The sequence below is a fragment of the Alligator mississippiensis genome, chromosome 2 (genome assembly GCF_030867095.1).
Source record: "Alligator mississippiensis isolate rAllMis1 chromosome 2, rAllMis1, whole genome shotgun sequence".
NCBI classification, from domain to species: Eukaryota; Metazoa; Chordata; order Crocodylia; family Alligatoridae; genus Alligator; species Alligator mississippiensis.
In genome coordinates this window covers 76362617-76382202 of record NC_081825.1, presented here as the reverse complement: position 1 = coordinate 76382202, position 19586 = coordinate 76362617, and the positions used below count along the sequence as shown (strand labels likewise).

General features: G+C 44.2%; 1 long non-coding RNA gene across 1 annotated transcript in view; it reads left to right on the top strand.

Annotated features, from left to right (window-relative positions):
- Positions 1-19586, top strand: part of LOC109281616 (uncharacterized) — a 276807-nt gene that overhangs the window by 139667 nt on the left and 117554 nt on the right. The window contains exon 3 of the long non-coding RNA XR_009459785.1: positions 9707-9768. This is a non-coding gene — a long non-coding RNA (uncharacterized LOC109281616). The remainder of the gene's footprint in view (positions 1-9706; positions 9769-19586) is intronic.

Below are 19586 nucleotides of genomic sequence, written 5' to 3'. Positions count from 1 at the left end.
TCCCCAGGCTCTGACTCTCAGGACGGATTGATCACCTGTCTTGGGACCTGGTCAGACCCCTAGGTCTATAGCAGAAGCTGCTCTGGTTGCTCCGAGCATTATAGTTTACTGCATCGCCAAATCCGGAACGCATTGTACTTTGTCCCAACTAGACATCGTACTCGTATACTGAAGTCTCCACCCGCCACCCACCACCTGTCCCTTGTTGCTGTATATAGTTCATCGCCTCCAAGTTATATCACCCTTCAAGTTGTGTCGACAGTTCTGTAAGTAAATACCAAACTTTATTTCACACCTCATTGTCTGTGGTGCTTATCTTATCTCTCTCTCGCACTTGGCATCCCCGAGCGCATCTGGGTTGGTGTCACCACCCGGTGCCCCACTCGACATGCAACTGCGGCCGTTTCCCAAGGACCATCCGGGAATCGAGGCCCACAGTGTCAAGCAGTAAAACAGAAAGCAAGAGAGGCTTTTTATTTATGGTGGAGGGGTTTGGAAGGGGGTTTAAAAGGCCTGCAGTGTAGGTTACACCATCTTTTTAAACAGATGGAGTGTGGCTGGGAAATGAAAGAAGAACTGGATGACAAAGGGTCTTGGAGGAATCTTTTTTAACTAAAGAATAAGACAAGAAGTTTTCTAATGTGTGCCCTTTAGGTGAAGAGGGGAGAGGAGAGGGGGCTGGTTCTGCTACTTCTCTATGAAAGTGAGGAGAGCAGAGGAGACCTGACTGCCATGGTGGAGAAGAGGGGTGTTAAGCACTGGGGCTTGGGTGGTCTTGCCTAGGGGTTAATTACTTGAAGCACAGAGAGGTCTGGTGTTGGAACTTGATTTGGAGTCAAGACAAGCTGGTGTCAAAAGCTGAAGCTGGAGACACGATAAGCCAAGTGTTAACCAGGATCAGAAGCCAAAAGTCAGAGCCAAAAGTCAAATGAGCAGGGAACCAGAATCAGGGAATGCTAAGTGTCTTACTAGAGTTGATAAACTGGAGTCAAAACCAGAAGTTCAACAGGGAAGTACACAGAAGGTCAAGAGCTTGGACAAGGAGACTTCAGGCTGGGCCTGCCTTTCTAAGGGCTGAAGCAAGTGGTATCTGCTGCCTGTGACTTGAGGGCGTTGGCTGCCTTGATGGCCCCACTCAGCCTAGATGGAACCAGGGCACTGCTCTGGGCTTGCTGCAGGTGGCACTTGTCCTGGGGTTGACTTGTCCTGGTCCGTTGACTGGGACTGGCTAGGTCCAGGGTTCTGGGCTGGCCTCATTACAAGGGAAGCACAAAGTAGAAAGCTAGGAGGAGGGCATGGAGGTGACCTGAAAGTTTTATGCTGGATTGTACTAGAGGAGGCAAGTGGAGGAGGTACAATTACTGTGTTTTATGAAGGAAGTAAAGATGAAGATGAGGGAGGAGGCAGTAGTTTTAATGGTGGTAAAGATGAAGGAGGAGGTAGTTTTAATGGAAGCAGAGTAATGTTTGAAGGCTTTTAAAAAGGGTAAAATCCTGGGGCAGGATGGCCTGCCAAATGAATTTTATCAAAGATTTTGGGATTTGGTGGGGCCAGAAATGACTGAATTTTTAAAAGAGGTGCTACAAAGGGGGATGGTGGTTAAAGATTTTAACACTGGAGTGGTTATTTTATTATGCAAAAAGGTGAAAGGGTATCCCTGCATAACTGGAGAACCATAATGCTTTTAAATACCAATTACAAACTTTTAGCAAAAGTGCAGATTTTACAGATACAAAAAGTGTTGGCAGATGTTATACATGAAGATCAGACCTGTGTAGTGGCAGGGCAGCATATTGCAGATGCATTAAGAATGATAAGGGATGCTGCAATGTACTGTAAAGATAGAAAGTAGAACATAGCTCTGATGCATTTAGACTTAGTAAATCTGATAGACTGATACGATAGATTAACAAACAAGTTTTTACTGAAAGTTTTAGATGTGATGGGTTTGCTCAGCAGGTTGTTGAGTCATCAAGATTTTATATCAAGATGCTGCTGGTTGGAATTTAATAAATGGCCACCTGAGTGAGTCTTTGCGTGTATACAGATGTTTGGGAAGGTTAGGGCGAGGTTATACTGCATTTAAAGTGGCAAGGTGCAGATGTTAATACTTAGATCCCTAGTTAGGTGGATCTAAGTGCAAACTGTACAGAAGTTCCAGGAAGGATAGATTAATCTAAAAATGGCCCACCCAATCTAGATTCATAGATTGTAGAGTCGGAAGGGACCACAATGGATCATCCTTGGCAGGAATTGAGGATTGAGGTCAGATGACCCCAGCCAGGTGACTATCTAGCCTCTTCTTGAAGACCTCCAAGCTAGGTGATAGCACCACCTCTCTTGGAAGCCCATTCCAGATCTTGGTCACCCATACTGTGAAAAATTTATTCATAATATTTAACCTAAACCCACTCTCAACTAGTTTACACCTGTTATTCCTAGTCACTCCCTGGGGTGCCCTAGTAAACAGAGTGTCCCCTATTCCCTGTTGATCTCCCCTAATAAATTTATAGTCAGCCACAAGATCTCCCCTCAGCCATCTCTTGTGAAGGCTGAAGAGATTCAGCTCTCTCAACCTCCCCCCATAGGGTCTATCACGAAGGCCACTAATCATGCGAGTGGCTCTCCTCTGGACCCTCTCCAGATTCTCTGCGACCCTCTTGGAGTGTGGCGCCCAAAACTGGACACAGTACTCCAACTGTGGCCTGACCAGTGCCGCATAGAGGGGGAGCATCACCTCCTTTGATCTATTAGTCATGCACCTGCTAATGCACAACAAGGTGCGATTGGCCTTGTTGTTGGCCTCGTTACACTGCTGGCTCATGTTCATCTTGGAGTCAGTTATGACTCCAAGATCCCTCTCTGCCTCTGAGATGCCGAGAAGGACACTCCCCAACCTATAGGTGTGCTGGGGGTTCCTCCTTCCCAGGTGGAGTACCTTTCATTTTTCTTTATTAAATTGCATCCTATTTCTCTCTGCCCATTGATCCAAGCTGTCCAGGTCAGCCTGAATCTGCTGTTTGCCCTCCAGTTTACTAACTTTGCCCCATAACTTGGTATCATCAGTAAACTTGGAGAGCGTGCTCTCCACGCCCTCGTCCAAATTGCTGATGAAGATATTAAATAATATCGGTCTGAGGACCGAACCCTGCAGGACCCCACTGCCCATGTCCCTCCAGGCCGAGAAGGAACCATCCACCACCACTCTCTGGGTGCGGTCCCTAAGCCAGTTGGCCACCAACCTGACCGTGTAGGCATCCACTCCACAGTCTGCTAGCTTCCCAATGAGGATAGGGTGTAAAACTGTGTCGAAGGCCTTCCTAAAATCCAGCAAGATGACATCAGCCTCGGCTCCTGTGTCCAGGCAGCGTGTGACCTGGTCATAGAAGGCTACAAGGTTTGTCAGGCAGGATCTGCCTGTGGCAAACCCGTGCTGGTTTCCCCTCAGCTTCGTTTCCTCTGCTGGGCCTTCACAAATGTGTTCTTTGATTATTTTCTCTAGCATTTTCCCAGGAATAGAGGTAAGACTGACTGGTCTAAAGTTACCCGGATCATCCCTTCTCCCTTTCTTGAAAATGGACACCACATTGGCCCTTCTCCAGTCCTCAGGGACCTGGCCGGAGCACCACGAGCACTCAAACAGCTGTGCCAGCGGCTCAGCTATGACACTGGCCAGTTCTTTCAGCAGCCATGGATGGAGGTCATCCAGGCCTACTGACTTGTACCCATCCACCTCCTCCAGGAGCTCCTTAACTATTTCAGAACTAACTGTAGGCGGACTGGTGTCATGTGGACATCCATCAATGATCGAGGTGGGGGAATTGACTTGGTCGGTACATGGAAATACTGAAGCGAAGTTAACCTTGTCTAAGTTAACTTTGTCTCCAAGGTAGTCTAATTTAGATCATTTTGGCCATTTTTAGGCTGATCTAACTTTCCCATACTTGTGTATAGTTTCCAGCAAAATGTTAGGGCTGGGAAAGCCCAGCTGCTGGTCCCAGCCCTGGGGATGTGCTTTTCCTACCCATCCATGGCACTAAACTATTTTTAGCCCCCTGGTCCCTCCCCCTCCTCCGAGCAACCTGCACCCCTCCCCCAGCCCACCAAACCTCCCATCCTGCAAGCTGCTCTTGATTCTGGTTTTATCAGTGTTTCTGATGCTGGCAGCCAAGGAAGTAAGTCTGTGGGGGGTAGATTAGTGGGGCATCAGGGGAGCTAAAAGTAGCCCCTGCTCCCAGGGGGTGAGGGAAAGGGCTGCAAGTCCCCTTGCAAGCCCCCCATGATCCCACCAAATCCTCTTGGACCCCAGCAACCCCTGCAGACCATGCCTACCCCCTGATGCCCCCCCCCCAACAGATGCTGCCTGTCCCCCTGAACCTCCCTGTACTGTCTGATCCCTCATGGACTCTGCCTGCCCCCCCAATTCCTCCCCATCGCTCCTCAGATGCCACTTGCTCCCTCAATCCCTTCCATGGACCCCACCTGTTCCTTGATCCCACCCCCCACAGATGCCATTTGCCCCCCAATACCTCCTTGCCCCCAACCCCCCAATCCATCCTGTTGACCTGGCCTGCCCCCCAAGCCTCCTGTAGACTCCCCCAGTCCCCTGAAATTTGCTTGCCATTGGATCCCCTCCAACCCCTCCCCCCCACTAACACTCCCCACATCCTGACTTACTTTAGATCAGCTGTCCATTTTTAACTAAATCTAAATTCCCTCTAACATTCCCAGATGTCTGTACCCTGCCTTTTAGTATTCAATTTGGGGTACAGCAGGTGTCCCCTGTCCTCAGAACTTTTTATTTGTGCTACGGAGAGAGGGCCACTGATGCAGAGATGGAGGTGGGATATGTTAATTGTGGGGGTCCCAGTGCCAGGTGGAAGAGGCAAGAAAAAAAAGCAGGGCTGTATATGGATAGTATCAATGCCATGGTAATGGACAGACTTTGTCTGGAATGGGCGGTGAAGCATACACAAAGATGTGGAGAAGCATCTGGGACCAAACTAAATGTGAACAAAAGTACAGTGATGGTGGTGAGTGAAATGGGCGATATGTTGGAGCTCGGGGTACAGGTGACAGACAAGGAAATTAAAGTGTGAAATGAAGTGAAATAATGTGAAATTAAAGAAACTTCTAGTTATAGGTTACTAGCATAGTAAAAGCTCACAGTAAAGTTTCTCGCTTCTTTCTAATTGGAAATATGTGTGTGTTTTATACTGATGCACTACACTACCTGGACCTCCCTTTTCAAAATCCTAGGGTCTGCTTATGGACCTGGGTAATGCTTGAATTTGGCCTGCCGGTTAGAGTACTAGGCTGAGAATTTGAAGAGATGTAGACTCAAAATCCCTTCAGGAGTGGGTTACGTAGGAAAACTGAAAGTTGAAGAGCCCTCTTCTTACAATTTGAAATCATAAACCTGTTGGAGAGTTTCATTGCTTAACCAGAAGATAAGCACGTTAGACAAGGTGAACAGAAATAAAGCATTGGAAAATAAGGAACCTCTGCCCACAGTGAAAGAAGTTAAAATGTTATGAAGAAAAGGCAAGTGGAAAGGTCAATATTCTGTCCAAATATATTGAGACCACAGGGACTGAGGCATGTTATATGGACAACTCCACTGAATGTTTTTTATGGTGGTGGCTCTCTCATTTCTTTTTTCTTTTTTTTGTTGTTGTAAAATTTGGATGAAATGTGTTCATCTTCTGATATTTCCTTCGTCTTCAATCACATCCAAACCAGCTTTGATAAACAGACTTCAGGACCATCAATTGTATTAAGATTACATCCCATGTTTTTAAGATGAATAACCCTAAAAATGGAGAGGAAACTGAGGGATTTACAATCATCAATTCCCACTTGAGAAAATCTCTGCAATATTTATATAAGCTGTCACAGTGTTTCAAGTGCTTGTAAAACTTAGCGTTGTCTTCTGCCAACTGTTAAAATTTTTTCCTTTTCTCTTTTTTTGCCTTTGAATATTTTCTTTGCTTTTTTGTTGATGATATTTTATTGTTGAATAGAGCTGCTCTAATAGTTTAATATGATATCTGTTTGGCTTCTTGCACACTTCAGCTTCCTGTTTAACCTGCAGGTACTGCTACATCTAATGCAGATGCAAAGTACAAACTTTACCGTAAACAAATCTTATTTAATGAACATTACAATAAAAAATAGAGATCTCTTTAATTGTATTAAAACATACCTCCCAGAAAATCCCAGTAAAATTGATATATACCAAATACTTAACATTTTATTAATGCCATCACATACTTTTTATATATCTGCTCTTAGAAGATTCCATTCATTTTTTAAGAAACAAGGATTTATGTGATATTTTTACTGGACCAAGCATCAAGTGCCTTCCTTCAGGTGACCTCAGCCTTTTGTACATCGTAACCTGAAGGAGGGCATTTGATACCTGAAAGCTTGTCCGACAACTTGCTGAACTATACAGCTCGTCTAGTAAAAGATACTACAGAAAATCCTTGCCTTTCTTGTTTCCTGAACCATCATAGCTACAACAATGCTCTGACCTTACTATTCATTTTTAAGAAACTTTTCTACTATACAACATCTGCAATACTTCTGAGGCATTTATTCATTTAGTTTCAGACATCTCTTTGGTTATCAGTTTTTTCATGGGTAAAAATAAATAATCTTTACACCAAAGTAGGGAGGAAAAGACTTTTTCATGTCCTTGGGAAATGTGAACTGCAATATAAACAAATTACATCTGACTAGTGCAAAGCAACTCCTGGTCCTTATAAATAGCAAGTGATGGTTTGCCAGCACACTGAGAGAATTTATTTGGAAGAGAAAGGGTTAGAGCTAGCACAAAACAATGGCACAAAGCCCATTTATTTATTTGCTTATTTATTGCGAGCTATGAAAAGTGCCCATCCAGTCTCTTGGAGCATGAATATTAAAAGTTCAACACAAGGATAAATATCTTAAATAGAAAAAGTCATGATTGCCCAAGGCTACTACACAACATATTCTTGGTGTAGAAAGCCTCGATAATAGTTACAAACCCCATCATAAATAATAATGCCCATAATGAAATCCTTCAATCTGCCTTCTCCAGAAAGCCCAATAAAATAGAGAATTCTTGTACCAAAATCAAAATTACTGCAAAGTGATTAATTATTTTCTAGAAGCAACGAAGCTTCAGGCTTTGAGACTACAGCATGAAGCAAGGATTGGGGTATTAATATGGAGAAAAAACCAAGGAACTCATCAGAAGCTTAAAGATAAAAAGAGCCATATTTACCATGACAAAGAGGAGTAAAAGCAGCAGGGAAAAGGTGATTAATATTAAATATGATTACTGAACTCCAGTTCAATGAACCGGAGATGTTTACAAGAATCCTAGGCAGGAAGAACAGATGATTGTCAATAAATGCCGGGCGCTTTGTGACTCTTGGATTCATATATGTGTGTCTGTGAGCATGTGTGTGAGAGAGACAGAGAGAGAAAGCTGTAGAATGGAAATTGAAACATTAATAACAATTTATCAGATTGTAAGTTTTTGGGCAATTTGTATGGCCTTTACTACCCTGACACCTTGCCCATAGATTCCACAGTCATATTTTTACACTCAATAGAATAAAGGCAGACAGCAAGTGCAGGAGCCGTGTGCATAGACAGTTCTCTCAGTGTTGACTCTCTTACTTGTTCAGATTCCTTTGCAATATGAAGTGCTTTATTTTCCTAAAGTATACAATAATGAAAAATTGATAATTTTATTCCCAAATAGCAGGAAAAAAAACAGGTTAAGGGAAGATTAAAAAGGAAGTATCTAGCTTTTCAGTGTTCTATTGTAACAATGAAGTGTATAACTCCTGCCTGAGGAGGGAAGGAAGCACAACTACTTAAGCCCTGTTGACTGTATGATAAAAGAAGTCAGTCTGGCAGGGTGATTTCTCCTAATGAAAAGCTGGACCACAGTTTATTTGTATTAGTCTGTTCTAGGTCTCAGTCCTACAATGAGATACATATATATGGATCCTTACAAAGTTATTTTGATGCAGCTGGGTATCTCCAATGGTGCAATGGTCCAGCTAGATGTATCCAGTTTTAGGACTGGAACTGTGCAGAAAAGTGAGACATAACTTGGCCCAAATTCGAAAGCAGGAAATGTATTTAATATTTTTTCTAGACACTTTCTTTGTTTAATATCAGAAAGCTTAACCTTTTTCTTTTATGAAAGGAGGGAGTCGTGTTGGTGGAACAGAATAATATACTTCTATTGTTTCTAAAGGTATTTTTCTTACTAGGATGTTTACTAAAAGGGTCATTACAAGGGGAGTTTTATGTCAAAAGTAGACTCAATCGTAAAACATTTTTTTTTAATTAATTAATTTATTTTTTTAGGAAAACAAAAACTTTCCCCAGTTTTAGAAAATAAATTCAGTACCAAAGCGGAAAAGGCACTGATGTTACACAGGCATTTACGGCGCTGAAAGATGTGTGTGTGTTGGGAGGCGTGGGGGTGGGGATGAAGGGGAGGAAATCACTTTACCAGAAGAGGCAGTGCATTAATTTGATCTGACTCCGCAATATCTGTATAGATCAAGCACTTCAATGAGGCTTTTTGGTGCTTTTATCTAAAGCCGATTCAATCAGCTATTAGATACAAACACCAAAAAAGCCCTGATGATGAAGCACCAGATCTACACAGATGGTGGGTGAGCTGGGTCCAGCTAACATGATGCATCTTCTAGGCATGTGCTGGGCTTGGCATGGTGCGGGGAGGGCAGGGGGTTTAAAGCATTGTTTCTGTGGGTTTTTTTGTTATGTCTGTAAGCAGCTTTAATTAATATAATTTTATATCAGTTGCCTTCTTCTTCTCTAGGTTAGACATTTATCTTCTGATTTCCAATACTACATGTTATTAGTTACAGCACCAGTTTTTAGATAACAAAACTTTTTGCACTTAGTTACTACATGTATGTATTTCTGTACGCACTTATTTAGCACAAATAACCATTTTACTTACAATTACAATAGCAATAATTGCAAAGAAGGATTTGGCACTTCAGAGACACAAAATTTATTATATTAATACACAAAAGGAAAGCAGGTCTAATATTACAAACCAATTACAATATGTACTTTAGTGCAAACCCTAGGTTGGTAGCCATCATCAATCCTAATGCACAAGGGCCTCCCAGACCTTCAATGCCTGGGTAGGAATTTTTTGGAGGAGCAGAGGCTGCCTAAACCTACCATACTCTCTGTAGGCCACTGAGACAGAATCCAAAGACCAAACTGAGTCCAGGTGTTTGGTGCCTCCATGTTGAAAGAGAGGAATTGAACCTAGGTTTTTTCTGGGGTAGACAAGGATTCTACCACTGAACCACAGGGGACTCTGCAAACTATAGCTTAAGCTAGGTCATTTGACTGTTGGGCTATACTGTGCTCAGTGCAGGGTTGGAAGGAAGTGGCCTCTCCACACGTGGCAGTCCGGTAGTAGTTTCTCAATAGGTCCGTTGTGTAGGTGTGAGACTGTGAGAGGCTATGAGATCCTAAATAAAAGTATCTTTTTGGTCTTCCCTCTAATACAGGATTGAATTTCCTTGATTGTCTGGAATAAAAAGGCTCAAGATACTATTTAAAATATGTGCCAAATTCTGCTTTGAATTATGCTAGCAAAAAGGTGAAGAAACTCAAATGATTTTTTGTGCTTGTTTCTTGATTTCAGCAAATGAATTGACAAGAATTGGTCTGTGGGGATAACTGACAGTAGCATCCTGCTCCATTCATGTAAGTACACAGAGCTTCTGCCTCATCACTCCTGAAATACAGGTTTTACTCTTACAAATAAAAAAAGATGTGGTATTTTGGTTTATGTAGGAGTATTCCCTAAGTATTTAGAAAGCAATCTATAATCTACCAATCAGATCCCATTTATAATTCTGTAAACTGGAATAAACCGTGCTCTTTCTTAGTGCTCCATTTAATGTTAGAGTGATGGAGATAAAGACATTGTTAATTTTAATAAAATTAACTGTATAGTGTTATTTCAGTGCTTTATAATAAGTTTATATGATGCCCTCAGGGCATCCTTATTTATATTAGAGTATTTTGTTCACAATTTGGCTAGGGTAAAATCACCAGGCTTCATTTTGCAGTGTTTTATAGTCTTAACTCAAGCTGTTTTGTAGTTGCCCTATGATACAAATAGATGTGCTCCTGGGGCAAGGAATTTTTTTGTGTTTTAAAAATGTGTGTTACTAAAAAGAATTTGGCACAAAAAATACCTCTGAACTCATCAGAAATTTTGAGTGTTTACATTATGTTCAAATCAAGGTAAAGTAAAAAAATGTTGGACCACACATAGTATATATTCTTCTTAAAATTCTGTTTGTGCATATTAATATGTTGTTACCATGGGAAGCAGTATTAGCAGTATACTTTTCATTTTAAGCCAGGCTCTCTTGTGCTCCACTTGATTAGTTATTGCAAAGTGTAATTTTATCATAGTTAAAACTAATTCAAGCCCATTTCCCAGTAGTAATATTTTTTTTGGTTTAGAGAAATTAATATTCCTCAAAAACTAATTAATGATCTCCAAAGAATCATTTGCATAAAGGATGTTAGAGTTTTACAGCAATTATGCATCGTATGTAACTCATTAAAAGGTCCATTTTCATTATTGGATTTAGTGATGAGGTGACAGGCATAACCACTCAAAATGGCCAGGCAAAATGTAGAGTGGGAGTAGGAAATCCTTCTTGTTAGGAAACTTCTAACTATACAGCTAAATTTGTTTTTCTGCCATAAAGTTTTTAGCAAAAAATATTCAAAAATTAACAGTAAAGTTCTTTGAGGACTGTGTCTTGTTCTCTCAAAGCTGATAAACAGCTCTGCTTTTCTATGTGGGGAACACATCTCTAGTTCAACAGTATGTTGTAGATCAGATCTTGAAGTGAATAGGAATACTGCTTGGAGCAGATTATGACACTTTTGCTCCCATTGAATTGTGCCTTTATTCTATGAACAGACCTTTGGAAATCAATGAACAATACTTGAGCAGTAAGGTACTACTCAGTGGGGGTATATATATGAGACACTTACTGCAGTTGCCTAATCAGCTCTGCAGTACAGCATCTGTCTACATATGTATTACTGTTAGGCCATAGTAAACTAATTAACTCCTCCTCAGGTTAGTACTGCCTGATACAAGTACCATTCTATGGTGGAGTTATTTACTCCACCACAACACACATGTAAATGGTAACCAGGGCAGGCTGGGGCACAAGGCTGCTACAGTGCAGCCTACCAGCTAGTCCCACGCTGAAGCATCCTTGTGACCCAGTCAGCCCCTCTGCAGGGCCTGCTGGCTGCAATGCCCTGGCTTAACGTGTTGTGGTCCCAGGTGCATGTGTAAGTGCTGCACCTGGGAATGATAAACTCAGGCACAAACTGTGCTAGAGTTTATTGTGTTGCATTAATATTCATGTGTAAACACACCAGTTATGAAGAAGGATAGCACGGTTACATGTGAGCAAAATAGAAATTCCTTCCTGACTTACATGTGAGTAAAATATACATTCCCTTAGAAATTTATGCCAATTGTAGGTAATCTTTTAATCGTCACTCTTTTGATAATAGCAGATATTAGGAAAACATGTTAATTCAGTTTAGTATTAAAACTATAGTTTGGAAACAGAACTATACTTTTGCTGCACTGAAAAAGATTGTGCGTAACCAACTTTAATATGTTTAATTTGGCTGAATTATCATGAAGACCCACCAGACTGGCTGTGTGCAAGAAAGCATAATTTACAGCAGGCAGAAGCCCATTTGTTATTCCTGCCATAATTACAGCAAGAACATTATTGATAAATCAAAAAAGAAATAATTCTTTGGGAGAAAATGCAGAATTTGTGACTTTCTAATGAAATAGGAAGATGCTGAATGTAAAATCAGTCTTCCCAATCGTATACTCATTGGGACTGCAAAGACATGGAACAAAAATATTCGCACCTTTTCCCACACTTTAAATATTTATTTCATCAAAGTCAGTAATTAATCTATAAAGAATAAAAGATTATAGCGTTAAAACATATACACACCTAAATAAATCACTAGTAATATTGTCAGAAGTCCTAATCCATGAAAATACTTATGCACATACTTAACCTTAAACACATGAATTGTCTCATAATCAGTGAGATTCCTTGTGCTTTACAGTTAAGCATTTATTTAAATGTGTTGAACTGTGGCCAGAATGAGGTATATAAAGCATGGTGTTCATTTCACTGAAACAGAACAAAGTACTACTGTTGTGGCTTATACCTATGAAAGAAAATATGCTCTAAAGTGCAAATACTATTAATTCATCCACATTGGACTTTGGCATGTCAGTACACAAAGCATGAATGGAAGCTTCAAGGCTGAATTCATTTAAAAGTTCATAGAATCATATGAAAGTAGGGACAGGACCCTACAAGGTCCTCTAATCCAGCCTCCTGCCCCAGACAGGATTATCTGTGACTAAACCATCCCAGCCAAATGCTAGCCTACTGTCAGGCTAACCTACTTTTGACAGTTTCCAAGGATGGCTAATCTGTAATTTCTCTAGATAGCCTGTTCCAATGCTTGACCACTCTCATAGTCAGAAAATTCCTCCTGATCTCCAAACGAAATATCCCCTACTGCAGCTTCAAGCTGCTGCTCCAAGCAGTTGCCCCTACAGTCACAGAGAAAAGCCCATCTTCATCCTCTGTGTAATCACCCTTCAGGTATTTGAAGATCCCTGCCCTGAAGCAGCTCCTTGCTCAGCTGTGTGCTCTGTCAGTGCTGCCGGGGTGGTCTCTATGGAAACCCTGGCCCTGCATTGTCATCACCCCACTGCTGCTGGGGTCTCCAGAGAAACCAGCTGCAGCAACGTGGGCAGAGGCGGCTGGGAAATGGAGCCCACTGCTGGCCCAATCCAGCCCATGGGCCAGACTTTGCCCACTCCCGGTTTAGTCTGTATTTCTTCAGCTTGTTAATAAGAATGGTGTGGAAGACAGCATCAAAAGCCTCCCTTAATTCATGGTACATCATATCCACTGCTCTCCCCGCATCCTCAGAGCCGTTCACCTTATCCTAGATTCATAGATGTGGGATGGAAGGGACTTTGTAGATCTTCTAGTCCGACCCCCTGCCGTGGTCAGGAGAGAAAACTGGGCTCAAATGACCCCAGCCAGGTAAACGTCAAGTCTCCTCTTAAAGACCCCCAGGGTAGGAGCCATCACCACTTCCTTTTGAAGTTGGTTCCAGATCCTAGCCACCCTGACTGTGAAGTAGTGCCTTCGGATGTCTAGTCTAAACCTACTCTCTAGCAATTTATGGCCGTTATTCCTTGTTACTCCAGGAGGCACTCGGGGGAGCAAGGTCTCTCCCAAACCCCTCTGGTCCCCCCTAGCAAGTTTATAGTCAGCCACCAGGTCCCCCCTCAGCCTTCTCTTGTGAAGGCTGAACAGGTTAAGGTCCAGTAGCCTCTCCTCATAGGGTCTACCCTGTTGTCTCCAGATCGTGCGAGTGGCCCTCCTTTGGACTCTCTTAATGCTGTCAACATCCCTCCTGAAGTGCAGCGCCCAGAACTGGATGCAGTACTCCAGCTGCGGCCTGACCAGTGTTGCATAGACGGGGAGGCTCACCTCCTTGACCCTGCTTGTGATGCATCTGTGGATGTACGACAAGGTACGGTTAGCCCTATTGACTGTGTGCTCGCATTGTCGGCCCATGTTCATCTTGGAGTCAATAATGACTCCAAGATCTCTGTCTGCCACCGTGCTTTCGAGAAGGGAGTTCCCCAGTCTATAGGTATACTGCTGGTTCCTACTGCCCAAGTGTAGCACCCTGCACTTGTCAGTATTGAATTCCATCCTATTTTCACTTGCCCACCCCTGTAACCTATCCAGGTCCTGCTGTAATCAGTCCTTCCCTTCTAGCGTGCCCCTCATCCCAAATCTTGGTGTCATCTGCAAATTTTAACAGGCTACTCTTCACCCTGTCGTCCAAGTCACTAATGAAGAAATTGAATAGTGCGGACCCAAGGACCGAGCCCTGGGGGACCCCACTGCCCACTTCGCTTCAGGTCAAAAATGACCCATCCACCACCGCTCTCTGAGTGCGACCCCTCAGCCAATTTGCAATCCATCTGACTGTGTAGGCATCAGTGCCACAGTCACCTAGCTTTTTAATGAGAATGGGGTGGGAGACAGTGTCAAAGGCCTTCCTGAAGTCCAGAAAGACTACATCCACCGCGACACCTGCATCCAGTGATTTTGTGACCTGATTGTAGAAGGCAGTCAGGTTCATCTGACAGGACCTGCCCCTAATGAAACCATGCTGGTTGCCCTTGAGCATCATCCCCACTGCTGGCCCATCACAGATGTACTCCTTGATAATCTTCTCAAAGAGCTTCCCGAGGAGTGAAGTAAGACTAAGGGACCTATAGTTGCCCGGGTCCTCCCTCTTCCCTTTTTTAAAGACGGGGACCACATTGGCCCTCTTCCAGTTATCTGGCACCTGGCCAGAGCACCACAAGTGCTCGTAAAGCCGTGCCAGGGGCCCCGCGATAACCCCTGCCAATTCTCTCAACACCTTGGGGTGGAGAGCATCTAGAATTGCTAATTTGAACACTCCCAGCCCCTCCAGAAGTTCTCTAACCCAGTCCTCCCTGACCCTAGGCTTGGCAGAGTTTCTCCCAAGTCTGTCCTGAATCTCAGTAGGGGAGTCCTGGTCCCTGCACAAGAAAATGGAGGCAAAGAAATTGTTAAAGAGGTTTGCTTTCTCCTCTGGTGTGACCACCAGATTGCCAAGGATATTCTGCAGGGGCCCCACATTACCCGGGACCTTCTTCATTCTCCCTATGTATTTAAAAAAGGACTCTTTGTTATCCTTGATCCTAGATGCTAATCCTCATTCCATATCTGCCTTAGCTTTCCTAACAGCCCCCCTACAGACCTGAGCGGTGGAGGTATACTCCTCTTTGGTGATAGCCCCTCCCTTCCACTGGGTGCACACCTCCTTTTTGGCAATCAGGCATTTACGAATGCCTTTGGTGAGCCAAGGGGGTGTTGGGCACTCTTGCTCCCTTTGCTTCTTATTGGGATTGTCACCCCTTGGGCTCTGAGTATCACCTCCTTAAGGAACGACCACTCATCTTGGGCACCCAGTTCCCCTACTTCCCAGGACCCTAGTGCCTCCCCCCCACTAATTGCCTCGGCTCATTGAAATTGGCCCTCTTAAAGTCTAAGGCTACTGCCTTGCTGCAGGCCCTTGACACTCTGTGCTGGATGGTGAATTCCAGCAAGTGATGATTGCTATCGCCCAAGTGGTCGAGGACCTGGAGTCCCATAACCAGGTCGTCGCCTGTGACCAGGACCAAGTCCAGTAGGGCATTCCCCCTGGTAGTACTGTGCACCTCTTGGGTTAAGTGGAGGTCCTGTATCTCAGTCAGGAACCTCCGTGAGCAGTCAGACCTGGCTGACTGCTCCTCCCAGCAGATGTCTGGGTAATTTAGATCACCCATGACAATTACATCCCTTGCCTTAAGTGCCTCTGCAAGCTGACCCAAGAATTTTTGGTCCAGCTCTTTCCCTTGGTTGGGAGGTCTATAGTAGACCCCCACTGTTAAGTCCCTTTTCCCATGACCCCCCTGTATCCTGACCCAGGGCACTTCAGCCTGCCCTTCCTCTGACCCCATCCTGCTGGTTGAGAATGTGTATTGCTCTTTGACATAGAGCACCACACCCCCGCCTTTCCTCACTGTTCTATCCCACCTGTATAGCCTATAGCCCTTAATGTTGACCGCCCAGTCATGGGATGAATCCCCCCAGATTTCTGTGAGCCCTACTATGTCCAGGTTTGAACTAGCTATAGAATGAGATCAGGTTGGTCAAGCATGTCTTATTGTCTTACTCATGATGAATCCACGCAGGTTATTTTCATCACCTTGTTCTCCTCTAGGTGTTTTATGATTGAATCTTCAAGGCCCTGGTCCATGATCTTTCCAGACATGGAGGTCAGGCTATCTGTAATTCCCTGAATCCTCCTCCTTCCCTTTCTTAAAGTGGGGGTCTTAACCCCTCTCTGGGGTCTCTACAAAAACAGAAATAATAAATAATCATCATCTTTCATGGTAAGTGGGTCACCATATTCACATCCTTTACTTCTGTAACAAACACCTATTGTTTTTAGATTTGGCTTTGCAAGTTTGCTACAAACAGGAGTGAGTGATTGTCAGAAAACTGGGCTGTCCTTTAAAAAATCCAGACAAGCTTAACCTGGGTTTTGCTTGTTATGAAGTGGGATATTTTAATAAGATGGATCCAGTGCAGCAACATGAGAATAAGTTAGCCAAATGGAATTCCCACTGGAATGTTAATATTTTACTAGTATGATCTAAGGCTAATTTGTATCTGCATATGAAATGAAGGCAATTAGAAGAGGAGGGAGGAAGGAAGATCTGATGTGGTCTTTCTGCTGTGATTCTTGATTAATACAAATAACTTTGAAAGACTCTAATTATTATCTCTACTAGGATATTTCAGGTAACATTTCATCCTCAGGGGGTATATTCAGGTCTTCTGAATTACTTTTAAATCTGACAAAGAATTGCAGTCTGTGCAGTTCTTATGTTCCATATTTATAAATAATTTGGGTCGGTAATATTACCTCACCAAAGATAATTTACTGAATTTATACTGAACCATACTATGGGCTATGTTTAGTGCAAAGTGTAACGTGAATTATAGCTTGAGCATTGCCAGTAGTTTAGCTCCTCTCCACACACAACAAGCTCTAGCTTGGATGTGGTTGTTTAAACTCAACCCTGACAATGTGTTAATGGGTAAATTTGAATCTGGAGTGCTGCTAACATTTGAGCTTCTGTGTGTTCTGTGTGCACAGCTAAAGCAGAATCCTAATTCCCTTAGTAGGCAATCAAGGTGTAACTCTCCTACCTATCAGTGTTGAGGGATGATTCTATTTATCACAGGGCATATAAGAGCCTCCATTATAGGAACAGGGAGTATCTTGTGAATCTCCAGAGGGCTTTCCTATTTTCCCCAAGTCTTCCCAGAGAGGTAATGGGTGACTTGCATGGCCCCAGAGGGCATCTGCTTACTAGTCAGTATGGAACTCGTGGGCAGTTTTCAGCATCTGCAGAAAGGAGCGTTCCTGAGAAATAGACATCCCTGTGAGACCCACACTCACTTATCCTTATTTCTACTGTTTACTAAAAGCCACCAAGAACTCTTTCACACTGCTGTGCCCCTGGATGCGCAGTGACTAACTCTGCACTGCAAAGTGGCCCCTGCACCTCTAGTGCTATAGCTGGTTCTATTTTACTTTGCTTACACTGGGTAAATGGTCTCCATTCCTACTTACAAGCATAATGGCTGGGCTCTCAAGAACACAGCAGTCCAGCTGCTCTGGGACTGGCTACTCAGCTCTAAGTTTTTCTTTAAGCAGTGGTTCTCCACCTTTTTTGTGCCAGGATCTATTTGTAAACATTGATGACCTATCATAGAACCATAGAAAATTCATAGTCCTGACCTAGTATATAGTTCAAGTAGAAAAAAGCCCCTACCGGTGCTCCCCACTCCAAGCCCTGCTGGTGCCCCTCACTCCCATCCTGCTGCCCCTCAACCCCAGGCCCCAGCCCCCCAGTGTGTGGGGTGGGTGGGGCAGGATGTGTGTGTGTGTGTGTGTGTGTGTGTGTGGGACATGAGGGGCACTCCCCCCCAGATTTGTGCATCCACAGCGAGCATGAGGCTGCAACTTGGCCAAACCAGCATGGGCAGGAGCTTTCTCTATGGCCCAATGGGCAGGACCTAGCATGGGAGGGTGGAGAGAGGTGGTGAGATTCATTACCACCACTAGGACCCCTGTGCCAGCCGCGCCACCAGCAGCATGAGGAGTAACAGATGAGGTGGGGGGTGCACTGCTCATGCTGCCCGCCACCCCACCTTCCCTCCAGGGTAGAGCCAAGGCCTGAGGGGAGTGGCCCAGGCCATGGCAGTGGGGTAGAGCTGTGGCCCGGTGCATGAGCAGCTGGCAGTGGAAGAAGGGGAGGGCAGCACGCCCCCCTCCCCCCATCCATTACTCCTTGTGCTGCTAGTGGCACAGTTGGCATGGGGGTCCTGGCAAGAACAGTAGCAACTCCTCCCTGCTTCGCCCTCCCTTGCTGGGTCTCGCCCACTGGGCTGTGGAAGCAGCTCCTGAACATGCCCCGTGTCAGTCAGGCCAGGCTGAATCCTGTGCTTGTTTTGGGCACACAAATCTGAGGGGACATATGCCCCCTCACCACTCAATGCATCCTCTGTGCCCCTTCACCCCCAAAGACTTATATACGAGCTGTGGGAGTTGCTCTCCATGCTGCCTGGCTGCCACATGCATGTGTACACATGCACATGGTGCCTGCTGCCTGATTGCCCTCCTTCTGCTTCTCCCAGCCCCAAGCAGCCCCTTGCAGACTGGAACTCTGCCAGCCTGCAAGGAAAACCTGTGGTTTTCCATGTTTTCCTCATTTAAAGGAGAAAATCCATGATTTTTCACGGCAAGTGGAAAACCCAGATTCCTGTTTATTAGTGTGCACAGTGTTAACATACGGTGAAGCACAAGCAGCAATTTTTTAAAAAATGTATGCAAAATATGATCCATTTTTAAATTTTGTCTGTGACCATTTCATATATTCTTGTGACCCACTTTTGGGTTGTGCTTCACAGGTCGAGAAATACTGTCTTAAAAGACCACTGTTGCAGACCTTCCACTACTGGTAAGGCATCCAGAAAAGTGCAATGGCTATGGATAGAGCCAAAAGAGAGTGCAGGAGGCAGAGATGAACCCTTCTCTCTCCCCCTTGCCTGCACTTGCACTGACACCAAGTTTTGCCCACAGAGATGCAGGCTGCAAATAATTTTATGGTCTATCACCTCAGGCAGTTCACAGGGGATAAGGTACAGCATACTACCCTGGTAGACCACCACCACTTCTGAGGGGAGCTGCAGCACCAGGTTAATGTGGTAGAGGGTCAAAGACAGACTATGCTATACAGATGTTATACAGAAGGAGAGAGACCTGAGGCAGTCAGCTAAGTTGTTCCTGCAGTAAAGCATTCAGGAGGAGCTTTGCTTAGGAGGCCCTCATCATGCATGTATGGTATCTTTTGTATACCTGGTCACTGCCGTGGTCACTGTCATGAAGGCCACAGGTGTCCCCGGGGTTGTCATTGTGGAAAAGCATTCCTTTAGTGGCAAAGTTGGTGCCTGGCACAGATGTTCTGCATATCATGTCTGCATGGGCACAGACATAGTATGGGTAACAGAATGTTGCAGCATGCATGACAGGGGTACATGGTGCAGAGGTCACCATTCTGTGCTTGAGTCACCTCAATGGCAGAGCATCATCTGTTTATGTGTCTATCTACTGCAGGTTCCATCTGGTTTCCCTATGGGCCGAAGGGCTGAGATGCCTCTCCTTTGTTGCTTCCTCCTCCATGGCTGTTTCCTCACTGCTTTTACCTATGCTCAGACCCTTAGGCAAAAAGAATCCCATGTCACCTGACTACGATGTGATAA